At 45.2% G+C, this 22,801-nt stretch overlaps 1 non-coding gene across 1 annotated transcript; it reads left to right on the top strand.

The window, feature by feature from the left end:
* The first annotated feature begins 324 nt into the window (after positions 1-324).
* LOC138365481 (5S ribosomal RNA) lies at positions 325-443 on the top strand. The gene has a single exon (XR_011228836.1). It is a non-coding gene; the product is annotated as a 5S ribosomal RNA (ribosomal RNA).
* The last annotated feature ends 22,358 nt before the right edge of the window (positions 444-22,801 follow it).

Genomic DNA, 22,801 nt, shown 5'->3' with positions numbered 1-22,801 from the left:
AAAAGTATCATAAAGCAGGACAGATGAGACAAATATCATAAAAACTGAAGAGCAGATGAGCACACACATGTTTGTATTACAAAAGAAAATCCACAAATTCATTAGAAATTGGCAGGGCAGGCTGAGGAAGTAGGTAGATGTAAAATGTCTGTAAATGGCGAAAGAACATAAACCCAAGACTGAATAAACGATGTTAAATATCCATGCCAAGGAGACAAAAATATGTTAGGATACAATTACCATTAAGACACCACAAGCAGGTCCGTATCCTGTCGTGATGACTAAAAGAGTTGGTTATTAGCCACAATGTGTAGGCAGTCTCATGCCAACGGTCATACCACGTTGAGAACACCGCTTCTCGTCCGATCAGCGAAGTTAAGCAACGTTGGGTTTGGTTAGTACTTGGATGGGTGACCGCCTGGGAACACCAAATGCTGTTGGCAATAATGTTTTTTGTTTTGTTTCGTTTGTTTTTGTTTGAATGGCTGGCTGGCTGGCTCCACGGGAAATTCACGGAGTTGTGTGGAATAAGGCCTGGTAAAATGAATTAATATGTATGTCATGTTTAAAACAAACTCGCTTAATATAGATATTGTGTGAGGCTTTATACAAAAACAAACAACCAAAACAAAACATGTTGTATATATATATATATATATATATATATATATAGCTTAATCCGGGTTTGAACTCGCAACTCCAAGAATACGCATCACTTATATACACTTTACCACTGGACCACTGCTGCAGGACACTAGCTTGATGCTGAGGTATCAATTTAATGACGTAAATGCCATTTCCACAAATAAATGATAATTAAAAAGTATTTGTATGTACAAATCTTTTCTGTTTAAAAGGCTACAACATCAGTTACTGATATAATTTGTGTTAATGTTTCTATACCCACAAGAAGGCATATTTTTGCTTATATGTAAAGGGTACGGAGAAGGAATCCACAGACCATCATTCCCCTCCCCTTCCCTCCCCCCCCCCAACTCCCACCTACCACCACCACCACCACCACCACTCACCACCAATCACCACCACCACCAATCACCACCACCACATCTAACCGAAAACCCCCTAACACATCAACCCTCCCCCCAATCAACAGGCGAAATAATAACCCTCAAATGCCTGCCTGCCTGCAAGCCAATACTAACGGTCTTCTCAGAAAGAAAATCTCTTTGTATCTGTATTACTTGATGAAATGTATGATTCTAATAATGAAAATAAATTTTGATGTCGGTTGTATGAGCATAATGACCAATATGCACATGATATGAATGAATTAAATAGTGTAGTTTTAAGTAATTAGGTTGTAGACACATTAAGCGGATATGATATTTGACGCGTCCAGAACTGGTGATTTTTGGTTTAGTTTTAAATGCACCACCACCAGCACCACCACCACCATTGCTTCCCCAGAGCCTAATTAAGGACCGGTAAAAGGAGTCAATATGTATGTCATCTATAAAACCAAAGAATGAATAAAAAAACACACACACAAACCTACATAATAGTATTAGGAAGATTGTATGGCAAAAAAAAAAAAAAGTATTATTCCCATTGGTTCGTTTGAACTCGCGACTTCCAAAACACCAGCCACACACCTTACCACCCAGCCACCATAGAGTTGGTATAATTGTGCAACTTTAGTTATAAAAATAAAGTTTTCTCACATTGTATTGATAACTTAAAGGATTTTTTTTTTTTGCATGTACAAATCTTATTGTCTGTTCTATGAAAAGGCTTGATGTAAATTATGTATTTTTTGAATGATTGAATTGTAGGCACATTAAGTGGATTCGATATTTGATATATCCAGAAAAGGCGATTTATGTTCAGTTTTAAAATGCATCACCGTTAACGCTAAAGGACTGGTAAAATGACTCGATGTTTGTCATTTTTAAAATAAACACTAAAACAAGGCCCTTAACATATATAATGTTTGAATATAAATTGAATGCATATAAATACAAAGTGGGAGTGGCTGGCTGGCTGGCTGGCTGGCTGGCTGCCTGCCTGCCTGCCTGCCTGCCTGCCTGCCTGGCTGCCTGCCTGCCTTGCCTTGCCTTGCCTTGCCTTGCCTGGCCTGGCCTGGCCTGTCCTGTCCTGTCCTGTCCTGTTATTGCCTTGCCTTGCCTTGCCTTGCCTTGCCTTGCCTTGCCTTGCCTTGCCCTGCCTTGGCTGCAGCTGGCTGGCTGGCCGGCCGTAAATCAACTCTTAACAACACCACACCACACCATCACTCATCACCCACCACCGGCCCCAGAATTGAACTGAATTCGATATCTCTGATCGAGTAGGGATCTGGTTCCCTCTGAATCGTACCTTGATTCGGTAGATCATGGCTCTAATCGTTGCTGCCTAATGTTTACCCACCCGGCAGTGCTGGGTGCAGGAGAGCCTGATCTAGAGGGTTGCACTTTCCTTAAGAGGTCTCCCGTCTCTTACCGGTTTAATGCACCGGATCAGGGTGGGGTCTGACCTCTTAAAGCAAAGTACTCTGTATGCCGGCCCCAGTCTCCCAGCCTCTCTTATATACCCGAGCAGGCCCTTTAAATTATTTGAATTGTTGCACTTCGGCCAATGGCACGATCGCTGCTGCTCAAACATATTCTGGTTCACAAGTATTAAAATATATATATTATAATATATATATATATATATATATATATATATATATATATAATATATATATATATATATAATATATATATATATATATATATATATATATATATATATATATATATATATATATATATATATATATATATATATATATATATATATATATATATATATTCATGAAACACATTAAAACCTTGATCATTTATTCATTTATTACGTCTAGTGAAGAATTGCTTTTGTTCATTTGTATGATTAAAAATTGATAGAATAAGAATTCCTCGCTTAAAGTAAAATATAAAATATATATTGGATTTATATGATTGGTTAATATTCCAAGTGATGCTGAATATCCCCTATAATTTTGTTTTGTTTGTTTGTTATGTACACATTCCAAATGAAATCAATATAAATGTTATTATTAATGTTTGAAAGTTGATTGTCTACTTGAATCTCTCTATTAAAGTGTGTGTGGCTCCGGATGGAGCCTGGTTATGGTATTTGTCGTGGTGGGTGGCAGAAGTGCTTACTTCTTCTCTGTCTTCTTTGGCAAAAGAACTGCCTGAATGTTTGGAAGAACACCTCCCTGTGCAATGGTTACGCCAGACAGAAGTTTGTTGAGTTCTTCGTCGTTGCGGATGGCCAACTGCAAGTGACGTGGGATGATACGGGTCTTCTTGTTGTCACGTGCGGCGTTACCGGCGAGCTCCAGAACTTCGGCAGCGAGGTATTCCATGACGGCTGCCAGGTAGACAGGAGCGCCAGCACCGACGCGTTCGGCGTAGTTGCCCTTACGCAGCAGACGGTGAATTCTGCCCACGGGGAACTGAAGTCCGGCCCTGCTGGAGCGAGACTTTGACTTGCCCTTCACTTTGCCTCCCTTGCCGCGTCCTGACATTGCTGCTGCTGTTGTGGGTTTGTGGTGTTTAATAATAATGCCGCCCCGCAGATCGAGCTTCGTGTTATATACCCCGCTCAGGATCAAGGGAGTCCGCCACTGACCAATCAGCGCGCTCCGCCACGCGACCCGCTCTGAGCTGAGTCGCGAGCGGGATATAAAAGGAAAGCTCGACTCGCGCAAAAGGATTGGCAACGGAAGCAGTAGCACGTCGCGCTCGCAGTGAGATCTAGGCGATACGCTGTTTGAGCGCCCCCGCACCTGCAACCACCTGCCTCTGCACTATTGCAGTTACTGGGACCACCGTTTTGAGGCATCTGACATCACAACCACCACAGTGATCCAACAGCATCGATTTAACAACAGCCAGAGATGCAGAGCGCTAGTAGCACCTGTTGCTAACTTGCAAGGTCAGGGCCGCTTGGTCGGCCCAGACGAGCATACTCTCGTGGTAACCCTACCTGGGGCCACATCCTTATCACAGCCATCTTCCATCCAAGGCAACACCCAGGCAAACTGGCACACACCTCTTTTTCAGGCAACGACGGCTCTTCCTCTCGGCGTGTTCACGGTTTATGTTACAGCTCTATCAGTGATATAGCGTGCAAAGATACATTACCCTAGTGGGCCAACCCGTACTGCCACCCTGAATAAAACCAGGGACAGCTGGATGGCCTAACTTACGTAATGTGTATTGCCGTGTATAGCACTCTTTCTCTCCTCTGCTAAACATTTCTTCCTCTTCAGGCCGGGACCTACCCCCTGTGCGGTGAAAGTGCAGTGGGGTATTCGTCCTTTCCTCCCAGGTGGGGTCACAGCACGTGCTTGCGCCCTGTGTCTCCCTGCCTGGCTTGTTTGCTATGCCGATCCACTGCTAGAACCTCGTGATAGTGCGAGTCAACTAGCAGTGGGGGTTGCCCTTGAGTAACACCTTCAGGACTCACGAATACTTTGTATTTGTGCCGAACCGGGTTCAATTAGCCTGCTAGGAACCCGGAATTACGCCTCTGACAACCGAGCTCCAACCCACAGCTCACGAGCACACTGACCTAATGGAATCGCAGTGATTGGCACAAGACACGGGACTGTCAGTAGATAGTGAGTCACAATGGCTCACTGTCTACGGATGACCTACACTGGGAATACACCCATAGACACAGTTGACTGCATCACTACCTTTTACAATGCCACTGGCACACCAGCCACTAACCATATAAAACATGCCAACACAAACACCATCAAATTTCTCATTGCCTCAGAAGACGACCTTTTTGCCTGTTTCAGGGAACCTGCTTTATCAAAACTCACACAAGCTTCACTGACTCCTGTCCTCACAATTGAACAAAAAACTAAATGCTCCATCCTTGTAAGAAATGTCGACAGCTCTGTCCTATCAGCACCTAACACTATCAATCTCTCCCAAGACATCTCACACAGGAATGCTATTACTGTCATGGAAATATACCCAGTGCCCAACACAAAACACCTTAAGATCCAGTGTTCCTCCCCTACAGAAGCTCAAAAACTCATGCATCATGGAATTAAAATCCTCAACACCAGCACTCCTCCCTATCTCATTAGTCCAGTTGACTATCTTCCTTTGCTGCAATGCTTTAAATGCTACAAATACAGTCATGAAACCCGGAAATGTAAAAGCCCACAAATTTGTTCAAAATGTTCTGCAGAAGGCCATTTTTACACTCAGTGCTCTGCCAACACTTCAAAATGCATCAATTGCCAAGGAGGTCATTCAGCAGTTGACAAATCTTGCCCTTTGAGAAAGCAAACCCTAAAATCTCTTCGCAATAACCAACCTCGCACTCAAGCACACCCTCATTCCTCTTCTTCAACCTCCCATAACCTATCTCATCACCAAACAGCATCAGCCACCTCAATGTCCTATGCCAGTGTCCTTAATGCTTCACCTCACCAGCAACATCATCATAATACTGCACAACAAACTCAGTCCTCTCCACCTCTCTTCCCTCACCCACCACCTCCACCTTATTCTCCTCTTCAGAACCTTGCATATGAACGAGTCACTGCCTGTGTACAAGCTGCTTACTTGAAGGCCAAGGACGATGGCCGTGACTTTGCTGACTATCTTTCAATCTTTCTCACTCATAACGGCCTTCCTAGTATCTCTGTTCCTCCTACTCAACTATTGCGCTCTGCTCCATTCTCGCCTACAGTCCTCACTCCACAAAACACCATGACTTCAGCTGAAGAAAATACTACAGTTCCCCCACAATCTCCTACCAACCCACTCCTGACTGCTACAGAAAACGGTGCCACTGACAAAACAGCACATCCTGGACTATCCCAAACTGAAGCATCCATGTCAAAGGCACTTTCAACCTCTTCTCCCAACATTGTCCTCTCCACTTCCAATCTGACTACTAACACTACAACCTCTGATACCTCTCACCCGGTCCCTGTCAACAAGCCTTCTGTCTCCCTCCATCCCCCAACAACTTCAGTCATTTCTTCTGTAACTCATCTTGTCTCGTCCCGAGCCCGTTCAACAACCCGTTGTCTTACTCCCACCTCCCGCTGTAAATATCCTACAATTCCTACCACCATCCTCCAAGATGCACCCTCCTCAATAACTGCCCAACTCATTGAATCACGCAACCCTCATGCTCTTGTACATGCACAAAACCCCACCAGCACCCCATCAAAACCTAAAAATTCATAAAGATCATACAGTTTAATGTGCGGGCATATTTCAACATTAGACACATGGTGTCAGATTTTATTGAGATCGAGAGACCTGATGTGCTATTATTAAATAGCACATACATTACGAACTCATATAAAATCAAACATTATGGCTACTCCTCTTACCAGTCACCAGATGAAGCACATGAAGGAGTTGCAATACTCATCCGTTCTTCATACAAACACGAACTCTTACACACTCATTGGCTTCACAAACATTTCCTAGCCATTAAAGTTCATACACAAATGGGGTCTCTCATCATCTGCACAACCTACACCCGTCCTAACACCGACATTCCCATGCAAGATTTCATAACTCTCTTCAACAACTCTCACTTGCCTGTTTTTCTGCTTGCAGACCTCAATGCACAACACCCTACATTCCACCACAATACCACAAATCAGCATGGCAGACAGCTTCACCAAATATACACCCAAAAACATCTATTCTTTCTTGGCCCTGATTTCCCCACTTGTTTCACACATACAGGTTCTGGCCGGCCTGATCTCATATTCACCAACAGACACGGCAGCAACTTGCAACACTTCATTTCACCAGGGCCCATTACGGGCTCTGATCATATTCCCTTAATTCTCACAGTCTCCACAAATCCTATTCTCATCCCCAGCACTCCTCAATTCTCATACCATAGGGCAAACTGGGACATGTTCAAACAACACATTGATGACACTGATCTCACTTATGAATACAATGACAAACATCACACTGACATCGACACACAAGCACGCAACATACAAGACACCATCATTCATGCAGCAAACATCTCCATTCCTAAAACAGCACACAAACCACATTTCACTTTCACCCCCTCCATTCGCTCCAAACGCCTCTTAGCTTGCTATCACACTAGATTCTTACAAAACATACATCGTCATGGACAAATACTATGGGACCTAACAGCATTAAAAAACCATATCCTTAACAGCCTAGATGAAGATCACACAAAACATTGGAAACACCTTATAGAACAAGCAGAACAATACAGAAAACTGACACCTCAAGAATTCTGGAAACGAATCAAACGATTACAAGGATCAACTCACACACTGTTTAAATACCTTCTACATAATAACAACAAAATCACTGATCCTGAAGCAGTTCTCAACATTTTTAAACACCACTGGGAACAAATCTTTCACCCACATCCTCCTGAACCATTTGCACGCCCCAACATTGAAATAGTCGAAGACTGGATACACCAAAATAGACAAGCAACTACACCAGACGACCTCATTCACCTTGAAAATCTTAATTCAAACACTGAACTACAGACTCCCCTAACTCTAGCTGATGTCAAGACAGCTCTCATGGGCACTCGTCGTAGAGCCCCTGGTGCGTCTGGCATTGGACATATCCTTCTTAGACAACTCCCTGCTTCTATCATTACTGCTATCACTAACCTATTCAACGCCTCCCTTGCCTCTGGATACTTTCCACTCAACTTTAAGTCTGCCACAGCCGTTCTTATTCCAAAACCTGGGAAACCCCACACTGACCCAAAGAACTATAGACCCATCAGCCTTCTAGAGACACTTGGCAAAGTCTTTGAAAGGCTGATCAACCAGAGACTTAGAACCCACCTTGAACACAATGACTTACTCACTAACAAACAGTTTGGATTTCGGCCTCACCGGTCCACTCACGACGCCTTAAACATCATGACTAACTACCTCAGTATCAATCAGCACCAAAGACTTAAGACTGCACTCATCACTAAGGACGTTGAGAAGGCCTTTGACACTGTTTGGCATGACGGCTTAAAATTCAAACTATGCAACAACTTTAATCTTCCTCTTATCACCACCAAACTTCTTTCGAACTACTTAGACAATAGGACAATGCGAATTAAGTTCCTCCAACAACACTCTGACTACTTCAACTTACACGCCGGTGTTCCCCAAGGTTCTGTTCTTGCCCCAACACTCTACATCCTATACATAAACGACATTCCTGACCCTGTTCATCACACTTCATTAACCATATGTTATGCTGATGATGTCTCTCACCTTGTCACCAGCAACACCATTGATACACTAACAAACAGAGCACAAACAGAACTTGATGTTGTCACTGAGTGGGAGTACAAATGGCGTATAAAAACCAACTCCAGCAAATCTAAAATCACCTACTTTTTCTGTAAAAGAACTATTCGCCCAATTCCTCTCAAACTCTATTCATACACTCAAAATCCTACTTATATCTCTGTATCTCCCTCCTCCACAGTCCTGGGACTCACATTTGATCGACAACTACTCTTTCACACACACATAACACAGAAACATGCAATAGCTCTTCAAGCCATGAAGAAACTATACAGACTTAGATTTGCAAAACCTGACACAAAAATGCACCTTTACAAAGCACTTATTAGACCTCTCCTAACATACGCTCCACTAGCTCTTTCTCTATCTGCACGCACTAACAAAATAAAACTTCAAAGAATACAGAACAGAGCACTAAGATGGGTACTCAACACCCGATGGCAAGAGTTAAATACCAGTCAAAGTCTCCATGAAAGTACTAACATTCCTGCCCTAAATACCTACTGGAAAACTCTATCAGACAAACAAATCGATAGACTACTCACTCATCATGAACAACATATTGATTTTCTCCTACACACTCTCAGACTACCACGAAACAATCATGACCTCTTCTCTACCATCCATGATCCTCTTCCTAACTCTGTATTTCGTTAAACTTTAGCTCTCAACACCCAGCATCCACTATCATTACATATTCAGCTCTCAACAACCAGCACAAACAATCCGTAAAAAAGTTCAGCCCTGACACTCTTGAGCCAATCACTGTGATGTTGTGAGTTTGTGATGTCCCGATGTTGTCACTGAAAACACCCGACTGAGTCCCTGCCTCGAAAGCCGCAACCTAACGACACGCAGCTGGGTTTAGCCCTGGCACTTTTTCTCTTACAAATCTTCTTCCTCTCACCCCCCCTTATCTTCTTCTGTCCCCACTTCCAAGCTCGCCCCTATGGGCATCTTCTCCTGTATTATTCTGATTCTGATTCTGGGTCATTGGCAACGGAAGCAGTAGCACGTCGCGCTCGCAGTGAGATCTAGGCGATACGCTGTTTGAGCGCCCCCGCACCTGCAACCACCTGCCTCTGCATTATTGCAGTTACTTGGGACCACCGTTTTGAGGCATCTAACATCACAACCACCACAGTGATCCAACAGCATGGATTCAACAGCCAGAGATGCAGAGCGCTAGTAGCACCTGTTGCTAACTTGCAAGGTCAGGGCCGCTTGGTCGGCCCAGACGAGCATACTCTCGTGGTAACCCTACCTGGGGCCACATCCTTATCACAGCCATCTTCCATCCAAGGCAACACCCAGGCAAACTGGCACACACTTCTTTCAGGCAACGACGGCTCTTCCTCTCGGCGTGTTCACGGTTTAGGTTACAGCTCTATCAGTGATATAGCGTGCAAAGATACATTACCCTAGTGGGCCAACCCGTACTGCCACCCTGAATAAAACCAGGGACAGCTGGATGGCCTAACTTACGTAATGTGTATTGCCGTGTATAGCACTCTTTCTCTCCTCTGCTAAACATTTCTTCCTCTTCAGGCCGGGACCTACCCCCTGTGCGGTGAAAGTGCAGTGGGGTATTCGTCCTTTCCTCCCAGGTGGGGCCACAGCACGTGCTTGCGCCCTGTGTCTCCCTGCCTGGCTTGTTTGCAATGCCGATCCACTGCTAGAACCTCGTGATAGTGCGAGTCAACTAGCAGTGGGGGTTGCCCTTGAGTAACACCTTCAGGACTCACGAATACTTTGTATTTGTGCCGAACCGGGTTCAATTAGCCAGCTAAGAACCCGGAATTACGCCTCTGACAACCGAGCTCCAACCCACAGCTCACGAGCCTAAGATCCACAGCTCCACGGCGATCGCAGCTACCCAGCTGAGTCAACCCACCACCACCTCCTCCACCAGACCACTACCTCACCTAAAATGCACTGCCTTCGCCTCCTCTGTGCTCTTGATCCTCCCCTTGACCCTGACGGAATAGGACAGAAAATCTACATGATCACCCAGACTCCTTACACCTCCATCACCCCCATTGACAAAGGAATAAAGCTCTTTCTACCCTCTGAATCTGACCTCTATGCTTGCCTCACCCCCAAAGCCCGAACAGGACTACAGACACTTGGACTCACCCCTGCACTGACACTGGAACAGAAACATAATTGCACTGCTGTTGCCTTCAACGTAGACACCACCCTCCTCTCCACGATTACAACTTTAGACAAACAACGTACTGCCGACATAGGAAAAGCCAACAACATCATCATAGAAGATCTCTTCCACCCACCAAACACAAAGATCCTCAGAATCCGATGCTCCTCCCCCACTGAAGCTGAATCCCTCCTCACACATGGCTTTAAAGCAGACCACATTTCCATCCCACATTATAACCTCAAGATGAGCACATACCAATCCCTCACACAATGCTTCAGGTGCTATGGATTCAACCATACCACCAGGCAATGCAAGGAAAAGGAACAAGCCTGCTCCTTATGCGCCAACAAAGGACATTTCTGGAAAGATTGCACAGAAGGTTCACGATGCTGTATAAACTGTGGTGAAAACCATCCTGCCACCCACCACAACTGCAAAATCAGGGTGCAACTCATTAAGGCAATGAAGAATAAGACCCAAAACACACTACCCCAATATCATGCCCAGACAACACGCCAGCTCTATCCCCAAAACCACACTAACCAGCTTCACCGCCCAAACACACTTCCCCAAAATGCTCAAACAATACCCATCAACCCTCAAGGTAGAGGTGCCCTGCTCCCCACCCCCCCAGGTTTCCCACCTCTCCAAACCCACACCACCAGCGGACACCATCTCGCAAACCACCATACTCAGGCCCCCCCTCCCCCCCCTCACCCACCAACAGACGACACCCCGAGAATAGTGGCAGCTATCATAATAGCACAGATATCAGCACAAGGAGACACGAGGAAGGCAATCTCCAACATCCAACATATCCTACTAGCAAACAACTTCCCTCCAATAGTCATCCCTCCCAGCTTGGCGTCACAAACAGTACAACCCCTAACACCTCCCCCCTTCACCCCACAAGCACTTACACCACCACCTCCACCCCTTATTACTCCCCAGACACAAAACCCAGGATCACCCCCACCCCCTATCACACTCCAGGCATCAAACCCAGTGCCACCCCTACCCCTCATCACCTCCCAGACAAAAAACCCAGCACCACCCCTACCCCCTTCCCCACCCCCTATCACCCCCCAGGCATCAAACCCAGTACAACCCCTACACTCGCCCCCGCCCCTCACCACCTCCCAGACAACAAACCCAACCACCTCCCAGACAACAAACCCAACACCACCCCCTCCCCCCATCACCCCCCAAACACCAAACCCAGAACCATCTACACCCTCCCCTGACACCCAGGCCTCTAACTGCTTCTCACAGACCATGCTCCCCATGACAGCTACCCCTCTTCAGTCAAAAAGATCAAGTTCACCAAAACACAAAACAACTCTTCAAGTGAAAAGAACAAACTCACCTAAACAAAACAAAAAATTTCTGCATGCAAGACGAAAAACCCCAATACACAAGAAAACCAACCCATCAATTAAAAAGAAATCAGATACCAAGAAACATGTAACCTCCCTCACCTTAGCCCACACGCCCAACACGTCAACTCACCTCATGCCCAACACGCTAGCCAACCTCACGCCCCTAACCCAATACCACACAGGTACAAAGCCCAAAATCCCACAAAATTTGCCCCAAAACGTGTCTTTCTCAGCCAAGAGAACTAACACCTCCCCGGACCACTCCCTCACCCCTACACCAAAACTTCCAAAATTCATACCAGACACCATGCAAAACGGACGCCATACATATCTCCTACCCAAATCTATAATTACCAAATCTGTCTACACAACGAATCAATCCACAAAGGAGAACCCCTCCGGTTCAAATGCCACAAACACTCCCCCAACAAGTCAATAAATATGAAAATCACACAATTTAACGTTAGAGCATATTACAACATCAGACACCTAATTGCTAACTTTGTGGAGAATGAAAGACCGGATGTGCTGCTACTAAACAGCACATGCGTGACGAACTCTCACAAAATTAGACATTTTGGCTTCACAACATACCAATCTCCTGATGAAGCTTACGAAGGGGTTGCTATTCTAATAAAGAACACCTATAAACATGACCTCCTCACTACCAACTGGCAACACAAACACTTCCTAGCAGTCCGCATTCACACTCAACACGGGCAGATGATCATTGGTACCACATACATTCGTCCAAACTTGGGTCTCCCCCTCCAGGACCTAAACACTCTCTTCAACCACACACACATACCAGTCTTCCTCCTAGCAGACCTAAATGCAAAACACCAAACATTCAACCATCGCCAACACAACATGCACGGTCAACAACTACACCAACTCCACCAAAACAAACACCTCACCTTCCTTGGCCCTGACTTCCAAACAACCTACACACACAATGGAACTGGGAGACCAGATCTAATCCTCACCAACAGAGCAGGCACCCACCTACAACACTACATCACACCCGGACCCCTCACTGGCTCAGATCACATACCCATATCACTCACACTCTCCAGCAACCCCATACTCATCCCAGCCACCCCACAATATGACTATCAAAATGCAGACTGGGAAGCCTTCAAACAACACCTAACTGCCAGCACACAGCCCTACAACTTCCAAGACAAACCACACACAGACATAGATTCCCAAGTCCTCACCATCCAGAATAACATCATACAAGCAGCTGATGCTACCATTCCAAAAACAACCCACAAAACTAGATACTCCTTTTTTCCTTCGATCAGAACAAAAAGGCTACTCTCCTGCTATCACAACAGATTCACCCACAACCTTCACAGATACAATCAAGTAAACACAGACCTCACTATACTCAAAAACCACATACTCAACAGCTTTGACCAAGACCATGCTAACAACTGGGAGAAACTCATACATAAAGCTGAAATACAAAGAAAAACAACTCCACAACAATTCTGGAACTTCATAAAGAGGATCAGAGGAAACTCCTCCTCTTCTGCCTTTACATACATCACTCACAACAATCAAAACTACACCGATCCCTCAGAAGTAATAGGCATATTCAAACAACACTGGCAGGACATCTTCAATCCCCACCCCCCACAACCAACAGCAATACAAAACATAAACAGAGTAGAAACATGGATACGACACAACCCTCATGCCATCACACACTACCCTACCATTGACCTCACGACACTAGACGACTTAGAAAGTGACCTCACAGAATCAATACTACCTGAAGAAGTTAAACTCATGCTCAAGAACACCAGACGTAAAGCCCCTGGAGCCTCTGGCATTGGCCAAGCTCTCCTCAAGCAACTTCCAGACCCCCTAATCTTTGCACTCACAGACGTCTACAACGCCTCACTAGCATCAGGATATTTCCCAAGCCCATTCAAAGAAGCCACAGCAATCCTCATTCCAAAACCCCAAAAATCCCCGACAGACCCTAAGAACTACAGACCGATCAGCTTACTAGAGACATTAGGAAAAGTATACGAAAAACTCATTAATCATAAACTCAGGAATCACCTAGAACACAAAAACATATTGACAGACAAACAATTTGGCTTCAGACAACACCGCTCAACACAAGACGCACTGAACATAATAACAAACTACCTCTCCATAAATAAACACCAAAGGGCCAAGACGGCCCTCATTGCAAAGGACGTCGAAAAAGCTTTTGACACTGTATGGCACGACGGCCTACGTTACAAACTCTGCACTCTGTTTCAACTATCTGATAACATGCAGAGGCTACTTTGCAGCTTTCTAACAAATAGAAAGATGCAGATCAAGTTCCTCAGCAAGCTGTCAGGTTATTTCAACCTAAATGCAGGTGTCCCTCAGGGCTCAGTTCTTTCACCAACCTTATACATACTCTATATAAACGACATCCCTGACCCAGTATACTGGACATCAATGACCCTTTGCTACGCTGACGACGTAACCCAACTGATCACAGACTATACGATTAACGCCCTCACACGGAAAGCACAACAAGAAATAGACAAAGTCACCCTTTGGGAACACGACTGGCGAATAAAAACAAACCCCAACAAGTCAAAAATAACATACTTTTTCTACAACAAACGACGTAACCCTGACCCAGTAAAACTCTACTCTCAATCACCAGATGCAACCCAGATCCCAAGAGTCAACAAAACCACAGTACTTGGACTCACACTAGACTTTAACCTTCGCTTTCACACACACATAACACCCAAGAAAGCTATAGCCTCAAACGCCCTATCAAAACTCTACCCACTCAAACATGCCTCCCAAGCCACCAAGCTCTACTTATACAAAACACTTATTCTCCCACTCCTAACATATGCACCGATCCCACTCACACTTGCAGCACCAACAAATAGGAAGAAACTCCAGCGTACCCAGAACAGGGCTCTGAGATGGGTGTTCGATACCCATTGGCAGGACTTCACCACCAGTGAGGCCCTGCATGAGAGGGCGAACATCCCACCTCTGAACATAACCTGGGATACTATGGGGAAGAAACAGATTGACAGAATTCTCACCTATCATGACAACTACGACACGTTCCTCAGAAACGTCCTAAGCAGACCCAGACATACGCACAACCTCTTTAACCTGATCGACGATCCACCGCCTGCTCCGTCCTTTACATAACCCCTCTCCTATAATATCACTACTCAAATCACCAAACTTCCAACTATAACCTAACTCTTCTCCCCCCTCTTTAGGGGGGGACCAACTAGCTCCCGTTTTCTGGTGCCTTGGGTGGGCCGCGATGCTGATTGACAGATCAAAGAACACATCTGGTGTGAGCCTCCAGGGCACACCCAGCTGAGGGCTGCTGTCTCCGTGGGTGCTCAGAAAAGACGAAATGTTGTCACAGATCCGATTCCTTGCCTTCACTGACTAGTCTGGTCATAACGATTTCAATGCCATGCAGCTGGGTCTAGCCCTGGCACTTTACCTCATACTGAAAACCCTTCCTCTCACCCCCACTAATTCTTCCCCTATCCCCACTTCCACGCTCACCCATTAGGGTATCTTGACCTATATTTAAATGAATGAATGAATGCATTCGTCATAAACCAATCAGCATCGTTGCAAGAGTAGCATCGTCTCGCTCGCAGTGTGACTTAGGCGGCCCTCTGCTTGAGCGCTACGCACCTCACTCTACCAACGTCTGATTCCTTAGAGTGCGTGAGTGGATGGATCGATCAGCTCGCCAGCCATAAAGCAAGCCAGCATCGTCTCGCTGTCACTACAGCAGCTGTTATCTCCAGCCTCGACGAGCACTTCGGTGCAGCCAAAAACCAGTTCCAGCCAGCAGTTATTAGAGCAGAACCAGGCGCTTCCCAGCCAGCATCTAGTCCTAAGCAGTGACATCTTCCTCGTGGCATCTTCTGTGTGTTGTCCAATGTGCTTGTGTCCAGGTCGGACTGCATTTAGGTGAACAGCCCCACTTCGAGCCAGAACAGGCCCAGGTGAGAAGACGGAAGTTCACCTTTTGCAGTTGCGTCATGGCATAGGTGCATTCTTTTTCTCCTCTCCTAAAATTCTTCCGTTTCTGACACTGCCGAGCCAGTTGTGGAATCTCGTGATCGTGCGAGCCCACCATAACTGGGGGTGCAACCTTCCGGAACACGGTGTTTGTTCGTGGTGAGACCCTTAGGCCAGGTCTTAGACCTGGCCTACACACTGACCCCCACTGAGCTTATGGAATCACAGTGATTGGCACAAGACACGGGACTGTCAGTAGATAGTGAGTCACAATGGCTCACTGTCTACGGATGACCTACACTGGGAATACACCCATAGACACTATTGACTGCATCACCACCTTCTACAATGCCACTGGCACACCAGCCACTAACCATATAAAACACGCCAACACAAACACCATCAAATTTCTCATTGCCTCTGAAGACGACCTTTTTGCCTGTTTCAAGGAACCTACTTTCAGAAAACTCACACAAGCTTCACTTACTCCTGTTCTCACTATTGAACAAAAAACTAAATGCTCTGTACTTGTAAGAAATGTCGACAGCTCTGTCCTTTCAGCACCTACTACTATCAATCTCTCTCAAGACATCTCTCACAGGAATGCTATTACTGTAATGGAGATATACCCAGTGCCCAATACAAAACACCTCAAGATCCAATGTTCCTCCCCTACAGAAGCTCAAAAACTCTTGCACCATGGAATTAAAATCCTCAACACCAGCACTCCTCCCTATCTCATTAGTCCAGTTGACTATCTTCCTTTGCTGCAATGCTTTAAATGCTACAAATACAGTCATGAAACCCGAAAATGTAAAAGCCCACAAATTTGTTCAAAATGTTCTGCAGAAGGCCATTTTTACACTCAGTGCTCTGCCAACACTTTAAAATGCATCAATTGCCAAGGAGGTCATTCAGCAGTTGACAAATCTTGCCCTTTGAGAAAGCAAACCCTAAAATCTCTTCGCAATAACCAACCTCGCACTCAAGCACACCCTCATTCCTCTTCTTCAACCTCCCATAACCTATCTCATCACCAAACAGCATCAGCCACCTCAATGTCCTATGCCAGTGTCCTTAATGCTTCACCTCACCAGCAACATCATCATAATACTGCACAACAAACTCAGTCCTCTCCACCTCTCTTCCCTCACCCACCACCTCCACCTTATTCTCCTCTTCAGAACCTTGCATATGAACGAGTCACTGCCTGTGTACAAGCTGCTTACTTGAAGGCCAAGGACGATGGCCGTGACTTTGCTGACTATCTTCCAATCTTTCTCACTCATAACGGCCTTCCTAGTATCTCTGTTCCTCCTACTCAACTATTGCGCTCTGCTCCATTCTCGCCTACAGTCCTCACTCCACAAAACACCATGACTTCAGCTGAAGAAAATACTACAGTTCCCCCACAATCTCCTACCAACCCACTCCTGACTGCTACAGAAAACGGTGCAACTGACCAAACAGCACATCCTGGACTATCCCAAACTGAAGCATCCATGTCAAAGGCACTTTCAACCTCTTCACCCAACATTGTCCTCTCCACTTCCAATCTGACTACTAACACTACAACCTCTGATACCTCTCACCCGGTCCCTGTCAACAAGCCTTCTGTCTCCCTCCATTCCCCAACAACTTCAGTCATTTCTTCTGTAACTCATCTTGTCTCGTCCCGAGCCCGTTCAACAACCCGTTGTCTTACTCCCACCTCCCGCTGTAAATATCCTACAATTCCTACCACCATCCTCCAAGATGCACCCTCCTCAATAACTGCCCAACTCATTGAATCACGCAACCCTCATGCTCTTGTACATGCACAAAACCCCACCAGCACCCCATCAAAACCTAAAAATTCATAAAGATCATACAGTTTAATGTGCGGGCATATTTCAACATTAGACACATGGTGTCAGATTTTATTGAGATCGAGAGACCTGATGTGCTATTATTAAATAGCACATACATTACGAACTCATATAAAATCAAACATTATGGCTACTCCTCTTACCAGTCACCAGATGAAGCACATGAAGGAGTTGCAATACTCATCCGTTCTTCATACAAACACGAACTCTTACACACTCATTGGCTTCACAAACATTTCCTAGCCATTAAAGTTCATACACAAATGGGGTCTCTCATCATCTGCACAACCTACACCCGTCCAAACACCGACATTCCCATGCAAGATTTCATAACTCTCTTCAACAACTCTCACTTGCCTGTTTTTCTGCTTGCAGACCTCAATGCACAACACCCTACATTCCACCACAATACCACAAATCAGCATGGCAGACAGCTTCACCAAATATACACCCAAAAACATCTATTCTTTCTTGGCCCTGATTTCCCCACTTGTTTCACACATACAGGTTCTGGCCGGCCTGATCTCATATTCACCAACAGACACGGCAGCAACTTGCAACACTTCATTTCACCAGGGCCCATTACGGGCTCTGATCATATTCCCTTAATTCTCATAGTCTCCACAAATCCTATTCTCATCCCCAGCACTCCTCAATTCTCATACCATAGGGCAAACTGGGACATGTTCAAACAACACATTGATGACACTGATCTCACTTATGAATACAATGACAAACATCACACTGACATCGACACACAAGCACGCAACATACAAGACACCATCATTCATGCAGCAAACATCTCCATCCCTAAAACAGCACACAAACCACATTTCACTTTCACCCCCTCCATTCGCTCCAAACGCCTCTTAGCTTGCTATCACACTAGATTCTTACAAAACATACATCGTCATGGACAAATACTATGGGACCTAACAGCATTAAAAAACCATATCCTTAACAGCCTAGATGAAGACCACACAAAACATTGGAAACACCTTATAGAACAAGCAGAACAATACAGAAAACTGACACCTCAAGAATTCTGGAAACGAATCAAACGATTACAAGGATCAACTCACACACCGTTTAAATACCTTCTACATAATAACAACAAAATCACTGATCCTGAAGCAGTTCTCAACATTTTTAAACACCACTGGGAACAAATCTTTCACCCACATCCTCCTGAACCATTTGCACGCCCCAACATTGAAATAGTCGAAGACTGGATACACCAAAATAGACAAGCAACTACACCAGACGACCTCATTCACCTTGAAAATCTCAATTCAAACACTGAACTACAAACTTCCCTAACTCTAGCTGATGTCAAGACAGCTCTCATGGGCACTCGTCGTAGAGCCCCTGGTGCGTCTGGCATTGGACATATCCTTCTTAGACAACTCCCTGCTTCTATCATTACTGCTATCACTAACCTATTCAACGCCTCCCTTGCCTCTGGATACTTTCCACTCAACTTTAAGTCTGCCACAGCCGTTCTTATTCCAAAACCTGGGAAACCCCACACTGACCCAAAGAACTATAGACCCATCAGCCTTCTAGAGACACTTGGCAAAGTCTTTGAAAGGCTGATCAACCAGAGACTTAGAACCCACCTTGAACACAATGACTTACTCACTAACAAACAGTTTGGATTTCGGCCTCACCGGTCCACTCACGACGCCTTAAACATCATGACTAACTACCTCAGTATCAATCAGCACCAAAGATTTAAGACTGCACTCATCACTAAGGACGTTGAGAAGGCCTTTGACACTGTTTGGCATGACGGCTTAAAATTCAAACTATGCAACAACTTTAATCTTCCTCTTATCACCACAAAACTTCTTTCGAACTACTTAGACAATAGGACAATGCGAATTAAGTTCCTCCAACAACACTCTGACTACTTCAACTTACACGCCGGTGTTCCCCAAGGTTCTGTTCTTGCCCCAACACTCTACATCCTATACATAAACGACATTCCTGACCCTGTTCATCACACTTCATTAACCATATGTTATGCTGATGATGTCTCTCACCTTGTCACCAGCAACACCATTGATACACTAACAAACAGAGCACAAACAGAACTTGATGTTGTCACTAAGTGGGAGTACAAATGGCGTATAAAAACCAACTCCAGCAAATCTAAAATCACCTACTTTTTCTGTAAAAGAACTATTCGCCCAATTCCTCTCAAACTCTATTCATACACTCAAAATCCTACTTATATCTCTGTATCTCCCTCCTCCACAGTCCTGGGACTCACATTTGATCGACAACTACTCTTTCACACACACATAACACAGAAACATGCAATAGCTCTTCAAGCCATGAAGAAACTATACAGACTTAGATTTGCAAAACCTGACACAAAAATGCACCTTTACAAAGCACTTATTAGACCTCTCCTAACATACGCTCCACTAGCTCTTTCTCTATCTGCATGCACTAACAAAATAAAACTTCAAAGAATACAGAACAGAGCACTAAGATGGGTACTCAACACCCGATGGCAAGAGTTAAATACCAGTCAAAGTCTCCATGAAAGTACTAACATTCCTGCCCTAAATACCTACTGGAAAACTCTATCAGACAAACAAATCGATAGACTACTCACTCATCATGAACAACACATTGATTTTCTCCTACACACTCTCAGACTACCACGAAACAATCATGACCTCTTCTCTACCATCCATGATCCTCTTCCTAACTCTGTATTTCGTTAAACTTTAGCTCTCAACACCCAGCATCCACTATCATTACATATTCAGCTCTCAACAACCAGCACAAACAATCCGTAAAAAAGTTCAGCCCTGACGCTCTTGAGCCAATCACTGTGATGTTGTGAGTTTGTGATGTCCCGATGTTGTCACTGAAAACACCCGACTGAGTCCCTGCCTCGAAAGCCGCAACCTAACGACACGCAGCTGGGTTTAGCCCTGGCACTTTTTCTCTTACAAATCTTCTTCCTCTCACCCCCCCTTATCTTCTTCTGTCCCCACTTCCCAGCTCGCCCCTATGGGCATCTTCTCCTGTATTATTCTGATTCTGCGCAAAAGTTCATTATTGTATCGCAACGCCAGCCAGCACGAGCATCATCATGCCACCCAAGGCATCTGGAAAGGCTGCCAAGAAGGCCGGAAAGGCCCAGAAGGCCATTGCCAAGGGCGATAAGAAAAAGAAGCGCAGGAGGAAGGAGAGCTACAGCATCTACATCTACAAAGTGCTGAAGCAGGTCCACTCCGACACTGGTATCTCTTCCAAAGCCATGTCGATCATGAACTCGTTCGTGAACGACATCTTCGAGCGCATCGCCGCCGAGGCTTCTCGCCTGGCCCACTACAACAAGCGTTCCACCATTACCAGTCGGGAGATCCAGACGGCTGTAAGGCTCCTGTTGCCCGGAGAACTGGCCAAGCACGCCGTCTCTGAGGGCACTAAGGCCGTCACCAAGTACACCTCCTCCAAGTAAACGGCTTACTTACTGCCCTGTGGTGGTGGCTTGGCCTCAAACCAACAAACTCGGCTCCATTGGAGCCACACTTTAATTTCTAAAGAGATTGTGAGTGTTAGACACCAATACTATTATAACAAAAACCTCTGTCACTGAAAGCAAATAGCTATAAAATGAGAATATTTATGAAACTGTCTGTGTGTGTTTCTCTCTCTCAGTCTCTGTCTGTCTGTCTGTCTGTCTGTCTGTCTGTCTGTCTGTCTGTCTGTCTGTCTGTCTGTCTGTCTGTCTGTCTGTCTGTCTGTCTGTCTGTCTGTCTTGTCTGTCTGTCTGTGTGTGTCTCTCTCTCTCAACACATATAAGCACTCGGTATCTTTTTTCTAGAGATTAGAGATTCATTGTTATGTTCCACATTAGGATTACTATGCAGGCCACCCTCTTAGGTTTGAAAATGTCAAGAAAACGGTTAATTTAAAATGTCATCTCCTAACTTAACATATTAAGCCAGAGGACCGAAAACAGAATAAAACAGGACTGGACAGTATGTCAGTTATACAAGCTGCTTTTATTTCTAGTACAGTATGACAATTTTTATTTTGGGGGGGGGGGGGTGATCCTTGACAGTGCATAAGAGCATAAGAGCGAAAAGCGACGGCGTTTTGTTTGTAAGAGAACAGGTTGTACTACAAATGACTTGATGTATTGATATCACGTGTATGTATGACACCTAAATTAGTGTATTTATTTATTTATTTATTTATTTATTTATTTATTTATTTATTTATTTATTTATTTATTATATGTGTAGATGAAGGTTAATTCATATGACTGATGCTAGGAATGTCTGAAATCTCCTTAGAAGGATATTTTGGCCCTGAGAAGGGCCGAGTTTGGTGTATACTAGGGTGGTCGATTTAGCTTATGCACGCTCTCCACGGATACGGCGAGCAAGCTGAATGTCCTTTGGCATGATGGTGACACGCTTGGCGTGGATGGCACAGAGGTTAGTGTCCTCGAAGAGACCGACCAGGTAAGCCTCGGATGCCTCCTGTAAAGCCATGACGGCAGACGACTGGAAGCGAAGATCGGTCTTGAAGTCCTGGGCAATCTCGCGCACCAGACGCTGGAAGGGAAGTTTCCTGATGAGCAACTCGGTGCTCTTCTGGTAACGACGGATCTCACGCAGGGCGACCGTTCCGGGCCTGTAACGGTGAGGCTTCTTCACACCCCCTGTGGCAGGAGCAGACTTGCGTGCTGCCTTGGTGGCCAGCTGCTTACGAGGAGCCTTGCCTCCCGTGGACTTGCGAGCAGTCTGCTTGGTGCGAGCCATGGTGAACAACTGTGGTTTGTGATGGCCGGCGCCGAAAAATTTTTTGAGACCTTCACATATGAGGCCCCAGACTTCGACCTAAACCCAAGCAAATCAAGCAAGAGAGTGCCCTGCTTTGGACTTTACCTCAATCACGGTGGCACTTTCAACGGCAATCGAAGCACAAGAATGGTCATTGCCTTAGAATGCAACAGGATCATGAACCAGCTCAAGACCACCATTCCTTACCCTGTGTTTGTCCACCA

This window comes from Procambarus clarkii, chromosome 16 (genome assembly GCF_040958095.1).
Source record: "Procambarus clarkii isolate CNS0578487 chromosome 16, FALCON_Pclarkii_2.0, whole genome shotgun sequence".
In the NCBI taxonomy this organism is placed as follows: Eukaryota; Metazoa; Arthropoda; class Malacostraca; order Decapoda; family Cambaridae; genus Procambarus; species Procambarus clarkii.
Note: the sequence above shows the minus strand (reverse complement) of the source record. Positions and strands in the feature narration are given on the sequence as shown.